Raw genomic sequence first — 18730 nt, 5'->3', positions numbered from 1 at the left:
AGGTTTATTCCTAGGTATTTTATTCTTTTTGTTGCAGTGGTAAATGGGAGTGTTTCCTTAATTTCTCTTTCTGATTTTTCATTGTTGGTGTATAGGAATGCCAGAGATTTCTCTGCATTAATTTTGTATCCTGCAACCTTACCATATTCATTGATTAGTTCTAGTAGTTTTCTGGGGGCATCTTTAGGATTTTCTATGTGTAGTATCATGTCATCTGCAAAGAGTGACAGTTTTACTTCTTCTTTTCCAATTTGTATTACTTTTATTTCTTTTTCTTCTCTGATTGCCATGGGTAGGACTTCCAAAACTATGTTAAATAACAAGTTTTTTAACAAGTTTTTAACAAGACATCCTTGTCTTTTTCCTGATCTTATTGGAAATGCTTTCAGTTTTTCACCATTGAGTATAATGCTTCCTGTGGGTTTGTCATATATGGCCTTTATTATGTTGAGGTAGGTTCCCTCTATGCCCATTTTCTGGAGAGTTTTTATCATAAACGGGTGTTGAATTTTGTTAAAGCTTTTTCTGCATCTATCGAGATGATCATGTTTTTATTCCTTAATTTATTCCTTAATTTATTAATTTATTCCTTAATTTATTAATGTCATGAATCACATTGATTGATTTGCATATACTGAAGAATCCATGCATCCCTATGATAAATCTCACTTGATCATGGTGGATGATCATTTTAATGTGCTACTGGATTCTGTTTGCTAGTATTTTGTTCAGGATTTCTGCATCTATATTCATCAGTCATATTGGTCTGTAATTTTTTTTGTGATATCTTTTTCTTTTTTTGGTATTAATTTATTCCTTAATTTATTAATGTCATGTATCACATTGATTGATTTGCATATACTGAAGAATCCATGCATCCCTATGATAAATCTCACTTGATCATGGTGGATGATCATTTTAATGTGCTATTGGATTCTGTTTGCTAGTATTTTGTTCAGGATTTCTGCATCTATATTCATCAGTCATATTGGTCTGTAATTTTTTTTGTGATATCTTTTTCTTTTTTTGGTATCAGGGTGATGGTGGCTTCATAGAAAGAATTTGGGAGTGTTTCTCCCTCTGCAATTTTTTGGAAAAGTTTGATAAGGATCAGTGTTAGCTCTTCTCCAAATGTTTCATAGAATTCACCTGTGAAGCCATCTATCTGGTCCTGGACTTCTGTTTGTTGGAAGATTTTAAATTACGGTTTCTCTAAATGTTTCATAGAATTCACCTGTGAAGCCATCTATCTGGTCCTGGACTTCTGTTTGTTGGAAGATTTTAAATTACGGTTTCAATTTCATGGCTTGTGATAGGTCTATTCATATTTTCTAATTCTTCCTGGTTCAGTCTTGGAAAATTGTACCTTTCCAAGAATTTGTCCATTTCTTCATGGTTGTCCATTTTATTGGCATAGAGTTTCTTGTAATTTTATTGGCATATAGTTGTTTGTAGTAGTCTCTTACGATCCTTTGTATTTCTGCAGTGTCAGTTGTGATTTTTCCTTTTTCATTTTTAATTTTATTGATTTGAGTCCTCTCCCTTTTTTCTTGATGAGTCTGGCTAATTGTTTATCAATTTTGTTTTGGGTTTTCTTTGATCTTCTTTCTCTAGTTGTTTTAGGTGTAGGGATAGACTGTTTATTTAAGATTTTTCTTTTTTCTTGAGGTGAGATTGAATTGCTATAAACTTCCCTCTTAGAACTGCTTTTGCTGCATCCCATAGATTTTGGGTTGTCGTGTTTTCGTTGTCATTTGTTTCTATGTATTTTTTGATTTCCTCTTTGATTTCTTCAGTGATCTCTTGGTTATTTAGTAGCATATTGTTTAGCCTCCATCTGTTTGTGTTTTTTACATTTTTTCCCCTGTAATGTATTTCTAATCTCATAGCGTTGTGGTTGGAAAAGATGCTTGATATGATTTCAATTTTCTTAAATTTACCAAGGCTTGATTTGTGACCCAAGATGTGATCTATCCTGGAGAATGTTCCATGTGCACTTGAGAAGGAAGTGAAATGTTCTATAAATATTAATTAAATCTATCTGGTCTATTGTGTCATTTAAAGCTTGTGTTTCCTTGTTTATTTTCTGTTTGGAAGATCTGTCCATTGGTGTAAGTGGGGTGTTAAAGTCCCCTACTATTATTGTGTTACCATCGATTTCTCCTTTCATGGTTGTTAGCATTTGCCTTACGTACTGAGGTGTTCCTATGTTGGGTGCATAAACATTTATAATTGTTATATCTTCTTCTTGGGTTGATTCTTTGATCATTATGTAGTGTTCCTCCTTATCGGTTGTAACAGTCTTTATTTGAAAGTCTATTTTATCTGATATTAGTATTGCTACTCCAGCTTTCTTTTGATTTCCATTTGCATGGAATATCTTTTTCCATCCCTTCACTTTCAGTCTGTATGTGTCCCTAGGTCTGAAATGGGTCTCTTGTAGACAGCATATATATGGGTCTTGTTTTTGTATCCATTCAGTCAGTCTTTTCTTTTGGTTGGGGCATTTAATCCATTTACAATCAAGGTTATTATCGATATGTATGTTCCTATTACCATTTCCTTAATTGTTTTGGATTTGTTTTTGTAGGTCACTTTTTTCTCTTGTGCTTCCCACCTAGAGAAGTTTCTTTAGCATTTGTTGTAAAGCTGGTTTGGTGGTGCTGAATTCTCTTAGCTTTTGCTTGTCTGAAAAGTTTTTGATTTCTTCATCGAATCTGAATGAGATCCTTGCTGGGTAGTCTAATCTTGGTTGTGGGTTTTTCTCTTTCATCACTTTAAGTATATCCTGCCACTCCCTTCTGGCCTGCAGAGCTTCTGCTGAAAAATCAGTTGATAACCTTATGGGGATTCCCTGGTATGTTATTTGTTGCTTTTCCCTTGATGCTTTTAATATTTTTCTTTGCACTTAACTTTATATAGTTTGATTAATATGTCTCAGTGTGTTTTTCCTTGGGTTTATCCTGTATGGGACTCTGCACTTCCTGGATTTGGGTGAGTATTTCCTTTCCCATGTTAGGGAAGTTTTCAACTATAATCACTTCAAATGTTTTCTCAGACCCTTACTTTTTCTCGTCTTCTCCTGGTACCCCTATAATCCAAATATTGGTGCATTTATTGTTGTCCCAGAGGTCTCTGAGATTGTCTTCAATTCCTTTCCTTGTTTTTTCTTTATTCTGCTGCTTGGCAGTTATTTCCACCATTTTGTCTTCCAGCTCACTTATTTGTTCTTCTGCCTCAGTTCAAGGACCTCCATGAGACCTCACTCCAGTGAATATTTCCAAAGGTCTGAGTTTCTCTATTAGTTCAGTAGTTCAGACTCGGAGCTCCCACCACAGGAGCTTCCTTCGCCTGACCCCCGTTTCATGAACCAAGATCCCCCAAGCTGCTTGGGTGGAAAAAAAAAAAAAGCAATAACAAAGTAAAAAAATTAGGCTAGGAAACTAACAGATATTTTAGAAAGAATACAAAAATATTGAAACAACCAGGAGGTACATCAGCACCACAATAGTAAAAACAAAAAATGTGGAACGCTTCACGATTTTGCGTGTCATCCCTGCACAGGGACCATGTTAATCTTCTCTGTATCGTTCCAATTTTAGTATATGTGCTGCCAAAGTGAGCACTAATTGTATTTATTAAGAGTCCTTAAAGAGGTAACTGAATTGATATGAGTTCATTGGGGTGAGCCCTAATCCAACATGACTGATGTCCTTATAAGAAAAGGAAGTGTGGACATGGACACATACAGAGGGAAGATGATATGAAGACAACAGGGAGAAAATGGCCATCTAATAAGTCAGAGAGAGGCCTGGAACACATCCTTCCCTTAGAAGAAATCAACCCTGCCAATGTCTTAACTGAGGACTTCCAGCCTCTAGAACTGTGAAAAAATAAATTTCTGTTGTTTAAATCACCAGCTGTGGAACTTTGTTATGGCAGCCCTAGCAAACTAATACACTGCATTTAAATTTTGTAGCCCTTTAGCCATGCTTCAGTTGTTTCCCTCATTTTTCCCAGGGGATTGGAAAATTCTGCCCATCTTTGACACTCCCACTTTTGCATGGAGGGGATATTATGTGCAAACCAGTGGCCTTGGAGATAACTGGTCCCTTAGGCTGACTCCCTCCCAGAGAAGGCAAATTCATCCCAGCCACTGAACTCTCTCTTAGGAAAAAAAAAGAAAGAAAATATTTCTGTAACGAGGTAATGACCTCTACTGGAAGCTGTGTGGAATTACAGAGATTCCAGTTAGTCTCAAGACTTAGGGAGAAAAAAACAATAGAACAGGTTTAAATGTTAAGAAGTGGTGACCTCAGGAACTTCTAAGGGAGAACACTGTTACCATCAACCAGTAAATAAATCTAAATTAAAAGAAAGTGTAGCAGAATAGAATAAAAGGAAAACCTTCAAATCATGTGTTGCTTATTGCTGCTGAGGGCAAGGTGGGCGAGAGGGAGGATCACACCCAGTCAGAGACATCTCCACACTCACATCCTCTGAAAGATTTCTAGCTCCTTGCTACTCAGAGTGTGCTCTGGGGACCAGCACCTGAGGCCCCACCCCAGAGTTGTTGAATGAAAATCTAAATTTTTTAACAAGGTTCCCAGATGATCTATAAACACGTTAAAGCTTGAGATGCACTGCAGACTTATTCTGAAAGGTGACATCTTTGTTCTTCTCTGGTAATTCCAGGTAGGAAAAGGCAAATCAACCTGAAGAAAGTTCTAAGTTCCTAAGCTCATTTTTCTTCACATTAGTGCATATTATCCAAATACCCATAAAATGTACAGGTTGAATTAACAAATAAGTTTAATTAGTCTTTTTTTTTTTTTTTTTACTTTTTAATCCTGAAAACTCCACTAATGACAGCTTGGAACTCTCTGATTTCCAGGGTTTTCCATGGAAATGATGATCCTTCTAGCCCTCCTATTAATCATCCTGTGTCAGGGAAGCAGGAAGTTTGAATTTTAACTCTTCTTAACGAGTGCATTTCACATACCAGAATTACCTCGGCAATTTGCTCAAGAGCTTTAGAAGCCATTACTAGATTGCGGTTCAAATTCATTTCATCTGTTTCCTAAACTGCCCCTATTGTTCATCTTCACACTATTCTAATGCATGGTATCAAGAAACAGCTACTTTTGTTCAGCAGGAAAAACAGCTTTTCTTTTAAGTGCCCCTAAAACCAGAGTATATTAATTTGTTTAAAATGCAGTTTATATCTGGTGGTGTTCTAGTGAATGTTTAATAACCAGCTTTCAAAACAAAGTTGAAGCTATAAAATTTACAGCACTTGCCAATTTCCATAGTATAAATTCTCCCATCTTGAACAATTTCACGATACCAACATGATCAAGTTAGGGAAATATGCGCACAGTTGCTTCATGACAGTACAAGCAGGCATCACTATGTATTTCCAAAATACCATCAAATAACTTCTCATTTCCCAGACTACCTTCAAAATACATGTCAGTGCCCAGTATATGTGCTGTGCAATTGTACAATCTTAATATATCCCAATATATCCCAATAGAAATCTTTATATATACCAATCTTAATATATACCAATATACCAATATATAATATATACCAATGTATACCAATTGTACAATCTTAATATATACCAATAGAAATACCAATCTTAATATATACCAATACCAATATATACCAATCTTAATATATACCAATATACCAATATATAATATATACCAATGTATACCAATTGTACAATCTTAATATATACCAATAGAAATACCAATCTTAATATATACCAATACCAATATATACCAATCTTAATATATACCAATATACCAATATATAATATATACCAATGTATACCAATTGTACAATCTTAATATATACCAATAGAAATACCAATCTTAATATATACCAATACCAATATATACCAATCTTAATATATACCAATATCCAAGGTTTGGGATAAAATACTAGCTTTATTAATGATGTGATTAATGCTTTTATTATAGCAGTAAGATGGTGATATAAAAATTTAATGCTATGAAACTCTCAGGAGCAGAGATACAAAACAGCTACTCCAAAATTTACTCTAGTAACCTTACCCTTCCCACACTTACCTGTAGGAGCTGTCTTCTACATAAAGAAGGCTAAGTTTATATTTAGTGTCCTTGCAACTACCCTAAGGTGGTTCTCCTAGTTATGGCAACACTTCCCACAGTCTTCGTCACCAATTACTTTTTGCTGGCAGTTTAAGGCCTTTCAATCTGGGCCAGTCATGCCTCTGGCAGTTTCTGTGCTCCATCTTTAATTTCTCCATCTCACACCAGAAAAACCTGTCTATGTTTTTATTAATTTCCGAAGGACCATGATCCACCTCATAAATTAATTCATTAGATTTTCACCATCAATGCCACCATACAATGGAATGACACTGTTATGGGTTTAATTGTATCCTCCCCAAAATGTTAAAGTCTTAATCATCAGTACCTGTGAATGTAACCTTATTTGGTAATAAGGTCTTCACAGATGATCAAGTTAAGATGAAGTCATTAGGATGGATACTGATATAATATGACTTGTATCCTCCTAAAAAGGAGAAATTTGGACACAGAGCCAGACATGCCTGGAACGAAGAACACCTTGATTTCAGACTTCCTAGCCTCCAGAACTGAGACAATAGGTTTCTGTTGTTTAAACCAATCAGTTGATGGCAGACCTAGCAAATTAACACAGTCACAATCAGAAGAGGCATGTCTCAACTAATTTTTTTTACTCACATCCAACTTGGAGAATTAGTGATACTTTTATTCTTATAAAACTTGACCAGATTCTAGGTTATTCTAATAATTATGTCACTCTCATTCTTTGCATTCTGAGATGCTTTCATAATAGGAAGGAAAACAGTAGAGATACAGTTGGGCATCATACACAACACTGACTGCATCAATGAGAGAGAGAAGCACATGTGAACACAACTAGTCATAGGTGTCATGATAGAAAAAGCGGCTGAGAAATGCTACAATATTTGGTACAAAACTATTATCAACTTGCTAATGCAGTTACTAACTCCTACAAAAGGGAACTTAAATATGTAACTAGACACCTCACTTTAACCCATTCCTCTAATGCAGAAATTTCTGAAACTGAAAGCAGGTTGGTTTAGAAGATGTTCTGAGGAAGAAAAACCTACTTGGAATCCTTTGAATTGGTGCTATAGTCAGCCACAAACTCCATTTACATTAAAGGCAAGCTCTGAAAATTAGTTTCTAAACCCAAAGGCACAAAAACAGAAATGTAACTGCTAAAACTCTTACTTATTGAATCATAACATTTTAGATCCTGGAGGGATCTGGGAGCCTCATATTTTATAAGAAAGAAGTAAAACCTAGAGGTACTTCTCTAAGGTTGTAATTAATGGGAAAACTCAACCCCATTTCTTAGTTTCTTATATTCTAGTCCCAACTACTAGAAACGAAGTTTATGAACCTGATCATGTCTCTTAGTCACTTCAAGAGTTTTTATAAAAATGCACATTTCCAGGGCCCAAGCTTAAAAATTCAGATTCAAATCCCAAGTTTTGCTCATGGATCTGTACTTAAATTCTTGGGGACTTTGGCCGTGTAGGGAAGTCTGAAACCACTTTTGAAAAAAATTCTGCCCAGAGACCTCTTACCTTTGGTCTGCTTCTCATTTCACTCAGACCCAGCTCCGCGTGATGATTACCACATCTTCTCTAATCCTGAGAGGAATGCTTAGGGTCCCGTGGACCTGCTGATAATACAGGTTCACACTGACTCTGATAATGTAGAAGCTGCTCCCCTTGACTCCTGGGCAAGTTCTTAGTACACAGAATATTTTAGAGCAGAAGAGGAAAAACAAACCTGAAACGTCTTAAAACAACCTTTTTTGAATGCTCTCATTTCATACTCGTTTTCTGCTCCTTAATTTCCCCAAGTACATTCAATTTGCAGCCTCACATGAATAGCCATTTTCCCATTCACCAAGGGTAAGATGATTTATGTAGGGTGAGTTGTAATAAGCACAGGTTTCATTTATTTTCTATCATTGCTGTATCTCCTAGGGGAAGAGTTGATTTTAAAACAACAATAAACCAAAACGAAAAATTTATAAAACTATGGCCAAGTGAATCACAATTATTTATAAAATTTGATAGTTCAGACTGGGACCTAGGATATCCCAGGGGATGGGGAGACTGAGGAGAACACGAGAGAGCTGAATGTAGGAAATTTAGAGGTGTAAATAACTTCACATTGGTGGTAGAGGTTGTCAACTGCAAGGTGTGCGACTAGAATGAAGCTGAGTCTATATTCTGGGCATCCATCCTGAGCTTTCTCACACTTGAAGCTCCCATGCAACACCAAAGAGGGAGACTGAAACTTCAAAGTTTAAGAGGTGTGGTTATACTGAAGATTTTACCCATGAAACACCTCTCAAATATTCTTTCTCTTCTTCATCCCAGCTCTATCTCCTTAGGTGAGACGCTCATCAACTCTCTCCTGAAGTAGCTCAGGAGCCTCTAACTGCTTTCCTTGCTTCCAGATTCTTCCATACTCATGCCCTTTCAGCAATACTTCTTTCCCATTTGAGGTCTTCACACTCAGTGTCTCCAGCTCCCACACCCCACACCCCAGAGATCACAAGGCTTCTGGAAAATAGGAACTGTCTCCTCTTGCTGCCTGTTCGGAGATTCCTGCTGTAGAAGACAGGTTCAGGCTGAACTCCTATAGCCTATACAGCCTGCAGTAATGTCAGGGTTTCTATTCCAAACTGGAGAACCCAAGGAGGATCTGGAAGAGCCATATTTTGAAATCTTCCTAGTTGGGCTGTCTCTCCTTTGGAGCCCTATTTACTTGCAAAGGAAAAGAAAAAAAAGGGCAATGGGGCCCTTTTGGAATTTGTGCTTCAGAGTCTAGAGTTGACCTTTTTGCCTTTGTTTCCAGCACTGAAACATGAGACCAGTTCGGTTCAGTGGCATACAGCGTGATTAGGACTAAAATCAACTTCATATTCCTTTAGGTCTCCTCAGAAACTGCAATGTGAACCACAATTTTCCTATCTTTTTAATAATGAAATAGATATAGCACATCTTTATACTGACATTTTATGACTTCATATTTCGTTATGGAATACTTCCGTAATGAGCCAGACATCTTTATTATCATTACTCTGAATTCTTTTTCAGGTTGATTGCCTGTTTCCTCTTCATTTATATGGTCTTGTAGGTTTTTACCTTGCTCCTGCATCTGTGACATATTTTTTTGCCGTCTCATGCTTTTATTATTTTTATGAGTGGGATTGTGTTCCTGTCTTACTGGTTGTTTGGCTTGAGGCTTCCAACACTGGAGTTTGTAGGCTGTTGAGTAGAGCTGGGTCTTGGTGCTGAGACAAGGACCTCCATGAGACCTCACTCCAGTGAATATTTCCAAAGGTCTGAGTTTCTCTATTAGTTCAGTAGTTCAGACTCGGAGCTCCCACCACAGGAGCTTCCTTCGCCTGACCCCCGTTTCATGAACCAAGATCCCCCAAGCTGCTTGGGTGGAAAAAAAAAAAAAGCAATAACAAAGTAAAAAAATTAGGCTAGGAAACTAACAGATATTTTAGAAAGAATACAAAAATATTGAAACAACCAGGAGGTACATCAGCACCACAATAGTAAAAACAAAAAATGTGGAACGCTTCACGATTTTGCGTGTCATCCCTGCACAGGGACCATGTTAATCTTCTCTGTATCGTTCCAATTTTAGTATATGTGCTGCCAAAGTGAGCACTAATTGTATTTATTAAGAGTCCTTAAAGAGGTAACTGAATTGATATGAGTTCATTGGGGTGAGCCCTAATCCAACATGACTGATGTCCTTATAAGAAAAGGAAGTGTGGACATGGACACATACAGAGGGAAGATGATATGAAGACAACAGGGAGAAAATGGCCATCTAATAAGTCAGAGAGAGGCCTGGAACACATCCTTCCCTTAGAAGAAATCAACCCTGCCAATGCCTTAACTGAGGACTTCCAGCCTCTAGAACTGTGAGAAAATAAATTTCTGTTGTTTAAATCACCAGCTGTGGAACTTTGTTATGGCAGCCCTAGCAAACTAATACACTGCATTTAAATTTTGTAGCCCTTTAGCCATGCTTCAGTTGTTTCCCTCATTTTTCCCAGGGGATTGGAAAATTCTGCCCATCTTTGACACTCCCACTTTTGCATGGAGGGGATATTATGTGCAAACCAGTGGCCTTGGAGATAACTGGTCCCTTAGGCTGACTCCCTCCCAGAGAAGGCAAATTCATCCCAGCCACTGAACTCTCTCTTAGGAAAAAAAAAGAAAGAAAATATTTCTGTAACGAGGTAATGACCTCTACTGGAAGCTGTGTGGAATTACAGAGATTCCAGTTAGTCTCAAGACTTAGGGAGAAAAAAACAATAGAACAGGTTTAAATGTTAAGAAGTGGTGACCTCAGGAACTTCTAAGGGAGAACACTGTTACCATCAACCAGTAAATAAATCTAAATTAAAAGAAAGTGTAGCAGAATAGAATAAAAGGAAAACCTTCAAATCATGTGTTGCTTATTGCTGCTGAGGGCAAGGTGGGCGAGAGGGAGGATCACACCCAGTCAGGGGCATCTCCACACTCACATCCTCTGAAAGATTTCTAGCTCCTTGCTACTCAGAGTGTGCTCTGGGGACCAGCACCTGAGGCCCCACCCCAGAGTTGTTGAATGAAAATCTAAATTTTTTAACAAGGTTCCCAGATGATCTATAAACACGTTAAAGCTTGAGATGCACTGCAGACTTATTCTGAAAGGTGACATCTTTGTTCTTCTCTGGTAATTCCAGGTAGGAAAAGGCAAATCAACCTGAAGAAAGTTCTAAGTTCCTAAGCTCATTTTTCTTCACATTAGTGCATATTATCCAAATACCCATAAAATGTACAGGTTGAATTAACAAATAAGTTTAATTAGTCTTTTTTTTTTTTTTTACTTTTTAATCCTGAAAACTCCACTAATGACAGCTTGGAACTCTCTGATTTCCAGGGTTTTCCATGGAAATGATGATCCTTCTAGCCCTCCTATTAATCATCCTGTGTCAGGGAAGCAGGAAGTTTGAATTTTAACTCTTCTTAACGAGTGCATTTCACATACCAGAATTACCTCGGCAATTTGCTCAAGAGCTTTAGAAGCCATTACTAGATTGCGGTTCAAATTCATTTCATCTGTTTCCTAAACTGGCCCTATTGTTCATCTTCACACTATTCTAATGCATGGTATCAAGAAACAGCTACTTTTGTTCAGCAGGAAAAACAGCTTTTCTTTTAAGTGCCCCTAAAACCAGAGTATATTAATTTGTTTAAAATGCAGTTTATATCTGGTGGTGTTCTAGTGAATGTTTAATAACCAGCTTTCAAAACAAAGTTGAAGCTATAAAATTTACAGCACTTGCCAATTTCCATAGTATAAATTCTCCCATCTTGAACAATTTCACGATACCAACATGATCAAGTTAGGGAAATATGCGCACAGTTGCTTCATGACAGTACAAGCAGGCATCACTATGTATTTCCAAAATACCATCAAATAACTTCTCATTTCCCAGACTACCTTCAAAATACATGTCAGTGCCCAGTATATGTGCTGTGCAATTGTACAATCTTAATATATCCCAATATATCCCAATAGAAATCTTTATATATACCAATCTTAATATATACCAATATACCAATATATAATATATACCAATGTATACCAATTGTACAATCTTAATATATACCAATAGAAATACCAATCTTAATATATACCAATACCAATATATACCAATCTTAATATATACCAATATCCAAGGTTTGGGATAAAATACTAGCTTTATTAATGATGTGATTAATGCTTTTATTATAGCAGTAAGATGGTGATATAAAAATTTAATGCTATGAAACTCTCAGGAGCAGAGATACAAAACAGCTACTCCAAAATTTACTCTAGTAACCTTACCCTTCCCACACTTACCTGTAGGAGCTGTCTTCTACATAAAGAAGGCTAAGTTTATATTTAGTGTCCTTGCAACTACCCTAAGGTGGTTCTCCTAGTTATGGCAACACTTCCCACAGTCTTCGTCACCAATTACTTTTTGCTGGCAGTTTAAGGCCTTTCAATCTGGGCCAGTCATGCCTCTGGCAGTTTCTGTGCTCCATCTTTAATTTCTCCATCTCACACCAGAAAAACCTGTCTATGTTTTTATTAATTTCCGAAGGACCATGATCCACCCATAAATTAATTCATTAGATTTTCACCATCAATGCCACCATACAATGGAATGACACTGTTATGGGTTTAATTGTATCCTCCCCAAAATGTTAAAGTCTTAATCATCAGTACCTGTGAATGTAACCTTATTTGGTAATAAGGTCTTCACAGATGATCAAGTTAAGATGAAGTCATTAGGATGGATACTGATATAATATGACTTGTATCCTCCTAAAAAGGAGAAATTTGGACACAGAGCCAGACATGCCTGGAACGAAGAACACCTTGATTTCAGACTTCCTAGCCTCCAGAACTGAGACAATAGGTTTCTGTTGTTTAAACCAATCAGTTGATGGCAGACCTAGCAAATTAACACAGTCACAATCAGAAGAGGCATGTCTCAACTAATTTTTTTTACTCACATCCAACTTGGAGAATTAGTGATACTTTTATTCTTATAAAACTTGACCAGATTCTAGGTTATTCTAATAATTATGTCACTCTCATTCTTTGCATTCTGAGATGCTTTCATAATAGGAAGGAAAACAGTAGAGATACAGTTGGGCATCATACACAACACTGACTGCATCAATGAGAGAGAGAAGCACATGTGAACACAACTAGTCATAGGTGTCATGATAGAAAAAGCGGCTGAGAAATGCTACAATATTTGGTACAAAACTATTATCAACTTGCTAATGCAGTTACTAACTCCTACAAAAGGGGACTTAAATATGTAACTAGACACCTCACTTTAACCCATTCCTCTAATGCAGAAATTTCTGAAACTGAAAGCAGGTTGGTTTAGAAGATGTTCTGAGGAAGAAAAACCTACTTGGAATCCTTTGAATTGGTGCTATAGTCAGCCACAAACTCCATTTACATTAAAGGAAAGCTCTGAAAATTAGTTTCTAAACCCAAAGGCACAAAAACAGAAATGTAACTGCTAAAACTCTTACTTATTGAATCATAACATTTTAGATCCTGGAGGGATCTGGGAGCCTCATATTTTATAAGAAAGAAGTAAAACCTAGAGGTACTTCTCTAAGGTTGTAATTAATGGGAAAACTCAACCCCATTTCTTAGTTTCTTATATTCTAGTCCCAACTACTAGAAACGAAGTTTATGAACCTGATCATGTCTCTTAGTCACTTCAAGAGTTTTTATAAAAATGCACATTTCCAGGGCCCAAGCTTAAAAATTCAGATTCAAATCCCAAGTTTTGCTCATGGATCTGTACTTAAATTCTTGGGGACTTTGGCCGTGTAGGGAAGTCTGAAACCACTTTTGAAAAAAATTCTGCCCAGAGACCTCTTACCTTTGGTCTGCTTCTCATTTCACTCAGACCCAGCTCCGCGTGATGATTACCACATCTTCTCTAATCCTGAGAGGAATGCTTAGGGTCCCGTGGACCTGCTGATAATACAGGTTCACACTGACTCTGATAATGTAGAAGCTGCTCCCCTTGACTCCTGGGCAAGTTCTTAGTACACAGAATATTTTAGAGCAGAAGAGGAAAAACAAACCTGAAATGTCTTAAAACAACCTTTTTTGAATGCTCTCATTTCATACTCGTTTTCTGCTCCTTAATTTCCCCAAGTACATTCAATTTGCAGCCTCACATGAATAGCCATTTTCCCATTCACCAAGGGTAAGATGATTTATGTAGGGTGAGTTGTAATAAGCACAGGTTTCATTTATTTTCTATCATTGCTGTATCTCCTAGGGGAAGAGTTGATTTTAAAACAACAATAAACCAAAACGAAAAATTTATAAAACTATGGCCAAGTGAATCACAATTATTTATAAAATTTGATAGTTCAGACTGGGACCTAGGATATCCCAGGGGATGGGGAGACTGAGGAGAACACGAGAGAGCTGAATGTAGGAAATTTAGAGGTGTAAATAACTTCACATTGGTGGTAGAGGTTGTCAACTGCAAGGTGTGCGACTAGAATGAAGCTGAGTCTATATTCTGGGCATCCATCCTGAGCTTTCTCACACTTGAAGCTCCCATGCAACACCAAAGAGGGAGACTGAAACTTCAAAGTTTAAGAGGTGTGGTTATACTGAAGATTTTACCCATGAAACACCTCTCAAATATTCTTTCTCTTCTTCATCCCAGCTCTATCTCCTTAGGTGAGACGCTCATCAACTCTCTCCTGAAGTAGCTCAGGAGCCTCTAACTGCTTTCCTTGCTTCCAGATTCTTCCATACTCATGCCCTTTCAGCAATACTTCTTTCCCATTTGAGGTCTTCACACTCAGTGTCTCCAGCTCCCACACCCCACACCCCAGAGATCACAAGGCTTCTGGAAAATAGGAACTGTCTCCTCTTGCTGCCTGTTCGGAGATTCCTGCTGTAGAAGACAGGTTCAGGCTGAACTCCTATAGCCTATACAGCCTGCAGTAATGTCAGGGTTTCTATTCCAAACTGGAGAACCCAAGGAGGATCTGGAAGAGCCATATTTTGAAATCTTCCTAGTTGGGCTGTCTCTCCTTTGGAGCCCTATTTATTTGCAAAGGAAAAGAAAAAAAAGGGCAATGGGGCCCTTTTGGAATTTGTGCTTCAGAGTCTAGAGTTGACCTTTTTGCCTTTGTTTCCAGCACTGAAACATGAGACCAGTTCGGTTCAGTGGCATACAGCGTGATTAGGACTAAAATCAACTTCATATTCCTTTAGGTCTCCTCAGAAACTGCAATGTGAACCACAATTTTCCTATCTTTTTAATAATGAAATAGATATAGCACATCTTTATACTGACATTTTATGACTTCATATTTCGTTATGGAATACTTCCGTAATGAGCCAGACATCTTCTGACACAGAGGTGTCCTGAACAAATCACCTCTGGACAAATGAATACGAACCTATGGAACTTTAGGTTCAGGTGAAGCATTGCACAGTCCTGTAGTGTCACAGTAGAATAGGGATAAACCTTCCAACCCTCTGGTACTGCTCTCCAAGAAGTGAGAAGGAATCCAGAAGCTTAAGTACATGGTGTCAGAGAAATTCGAGTCACCGAGCTTTCATTTAGGGATATATATCTACAGAGCCCAAGAGGCATAGACGTACATGTTACTTGTCTTAGAAGATCACAGAAAGCTCCTAGATACCTGAATGTGGGGAAATTCATCCTCATGACTACAGCTTAAGGAAGCCAACACTAGCCAGGCAAGAACTGTGATTTTCCAGCCACCTTGGAGTCCCCCTGGCCATGGTGAAAGCCTAAGTCCCTCATTTCCTTGGCTTTCAAAGACCTTCAGAAAGGAAGAAGGAAGAATTAGAGAGTTCTCACTGGCTTTTCTTTAGCCTCTACCCCTAGTTACTCCTAAATGGACAAATACATACAACATAGTGCTGTCCTAAATAAGAACTCAGGAACGGTGGAGTATAAGTCACCCTGAAGGCTAGAGAAATCTCAGTAAGTCTGGTAACTGCTCATCTTAGGGGTACAAACGATTAAAAATAATCACAATAAGGTGCATGCTGTAGCTCTAGAGTCCAGCATTTTCCTATTTCAACTATTCCTTTGATTCTGTAGCTTTTGTCTCTAACTTTGTGTCACCTCTTTCTGGGCCTGATGTCTTCTCTGTGGTCATTACACCATTGACGTCATAGCTGTGTCCGAAGCTTTCAATCCATGCACAGCTCTTGGAGAAATCTGCTCCTTTAACCCTGCTTATCTTCTGTCCAAGCCTCCGCTAGTGTGCTCCTCTCTGTGGAACTGTTCCCTGGCAGTGTGAGGCCCATCATCTATTCAAAGGAGATGATGTATACAGAGGCACGTGGTGCATATAGGTGCCTAAATATTAGTTCCCTTCTCTCAGGGCTACCAGGGAGGACTCCCCACTCAAGCCAAGCCTAACTCTTTTTTTTTTTTTTTTTTTTTTTTTTTGCGGTACGCGGGCCTCTCACCGTTGTGGCCTCTCCCGTTGCGGAGCACAGGCTCCGGACGCGCAGGCTCAGCGGCCATGGCTCACGGGCCCAGCCGCTCCGCGGCATGTGGGATCTTCCCGGACCGGGGCACGAACCCGTGTCCCCTGCATCGGCAGGCAGACTCTCAACCACTGTGCCACCAGGGAAGCCCAAGCCTAACTCTTTGGGATGAGACTCCCTGAGGCAATACCTCAGCTTTATTCTCTACCATCAAATATCACCTTCAATCCTAATCTATTGATATATCTGTGCATCTGCTTTCATTCTAAACCATCTCGAACTTAAACCAGCTCTTTGCTTCTGTTATTATTTCCCCCCATCTGTGTTTCTCCCTTGGATAATGACTTCCTCTTCCAAATTAACTTTCACAAATACCTTAATTTACAAAAGCTATAAATAAAATTCCATCAATGCGGGTGGAGATGATACCTGAACCGGGGGCACCCTGGTGATAATTGGTGTCCTGACCTTACAAGGCTTCTTCAGACATCCCAAAGGTGGCTAAGATTGCCTTTGGCAGATTAGCCAAGGGCCCATTTCTTAAGAGCAAAAAATCAAGGCCCTCTGAGCTTTTCCAACTAAAAATCAAGAAGCATATAACAACTAAAAGTAAATTCATGCATTCTTAAGGAGAAGGGAAACTACAATCATTCTCCCTATGCTCTGGAAAATTCATGAATAAATATGTTAATACAAATAGCTCCCCCCTCAGAGACAGGTTTGTAAGAGGATGTCCTGTCCTTAAACTAAACTGCATTCTTAAGCAGCTCTCCCACCTGACAGTATATCTGGCGGAATTAGTGAGTAGGAATGACCTTTACTCAGTCCATAATCTGAACATGTAATTGATGACAGACTCCAAAAGGATACTAACATCTGACCTTGTAATATTACATTTTCAAGGTAATTTGTGTCATAATGGTTCATTTAAAAACATGTACAAGCAATCTTATGCAGGATTGAATATAATTACTTGTTCACATTCTCAGGATCTAAAAGAAGCAGAATAGGCTTTTTAAAATCAATAGAAAAGCCTAAACCTAATGGATTATTCATTTGAACATGTTCTGCTGAATCACAGATTTACAGTCCCAACAGAGTTCTGAGCAGAGCTGGGTCAGAGTGAAAGAATCTATCCTACCCACCTCCCACTCTGAGGAAAGACTAGGTGTCAGGGGAAAAGAAGGCTGCAAAGAAGTTCCAGTGGGCAAGAAATTAGAGCCCAAGACCGTTTTAGGATGAACCAAGTTCTACATTAAAGCAGAAAGTGACGTGGTTCATTTTTCTACTCTAACTGTGTTATTCGTAACAGCCTAGGATTTAGGAAAATAAGCCTAGGTGTCTTGTATGGGCAGCAGCATGGGCTGAGGGCTCCTTCTGAATGGAATGTGTCTTGGTTGGTAAGGCAAGAAGACTAGGGTGTTATTTTGACTCAGTAAATGATTCTAAGAACAGTACTATTCTAGACCTCTGTACCTTAGTATCTTTCTAGGGTGAAATGAGTATGGAAAGGAGGGTTTTATGGTGAAAGGGATGCCTTCCCTTCCAATGACATGATGCACGGATGAAAGTCAGGAGCAGGTTTCTGGATCAGAGGACTAAGCCAACCGACCAAGGTGATAGAAGGGCTCATTAAGCTTCCAGCCACACCAGGGCCTGCAAAACTGACAACATGAGGGACTCCTCAGTGTATCTCCAGCCACATAACAGGGATGGGACTCAAGGGCTCGAGGTGTCACAGCATTTTCAAAAATAAAAAAGCAAATTTGGTTCATTTTTAAACACTCACATAGGCCATATAACAACCTGGGAGTTTGCAGAAATTTTTGAAAGGGATGGGGGGGGAGTGGAAACATGGAGAAAGCTGTATCCATGGGACAGTCAAATATTGAGTACTTCCATACTAAATAAGTAAATCCAAATACCAAGGTTCAATAGCCATTCAATCAGATACAATGTTACATTTATATTATCCTTGTTTATTTTGCTATTAGAGATTGATTTTTACAAACCTGCATTCTGGATTACATTTTCTGAATTCTGTAATCTGAATTCTGTCATTGTAAATCAAAAACTCACATTCAAATATCACTTAATCATCACATGGGTATAATTTAAAACACATACACACTATTTAATTGCTTTCAGTACCCAACAGAGTAAACTTCTCAAAGAACTCATATTTACAAAAGTAAAAATCCATGCCTACTTTAACAACAGCTGTCTAATAAATTGAAATTGAAGCAATAAAGACTTGTAGCATGTATCGGGTGAGAAAAAAGTAGACTCATATTCAGATATGGTTTGCTGTCATGACTCATCATTTCCCCAACCCTCTTGACAATAATGGGGAAAAGCACATAAATGAAATGTTAATTAAGAGTTCATACCAAAATCCTGCTAAGCAAAAATTCTAACTCCTATTTTTCGGTTAGTAGGAAAAGTCAAACATTGACAACATTTATTACTATGGTGTGATAATAACAGATGAACATTTTCCCCAATCTATACCTCATTGCCAGGAATCTGAGGTTCAGGTGTCAGCTGTTAGA

At 38.1% G+C, this 18730-nt stretch overlaps 2 non-coding genes across 2 annotated transcripts; both read right to left on the bottom strand.

Moving 5' to 3' along the window:
* Positions 1–3519: 3519 nt before the first annotated feature.
* LOC112065736 (U6 spliceosomal RNA) lies at positions 3520–3626 on the bottom strand. The gene has a single exon (XR_002892218.1). It is a non-coding gene; the product is annotated as a U6 spliceosomal RNA (small nuclear RNA).
* A 6037-nt stretch (positions 3627–9663) lies between these two features.
* Positions 9664–9770, bottom strand: LOC112065734 (U6 spliceosomal RNA). The gene has a single exon (XR_002892217.1). It is a non-coding gene; the product is annotated as a U6 spliceosomal RNA (small nuclear RNA).
* Between the last annotated feature and the right edge of the window lie 8960 nt (positions 9771–18730).

Source organism: Physeter macrocephalus, chromosome 8 (assembly GCF_002837175.3).
Source record: "Physeter macrocephalus isolate SW-GA chromosome 8, ASM283717v5, whole genome shotgun sequence".
NCBI classification, from domain to species: domain Eukaryota; kingdom Metazoa; phylum Chordata; class Mammalia; order Artiodactyla; family Physeteridae; genus Physeter; species Physeter macrocephalus.
Note: the sequence above shows the minus strand (reverse complement) of the source record. Positions and strands in the feature narration are given on the sequence as shown.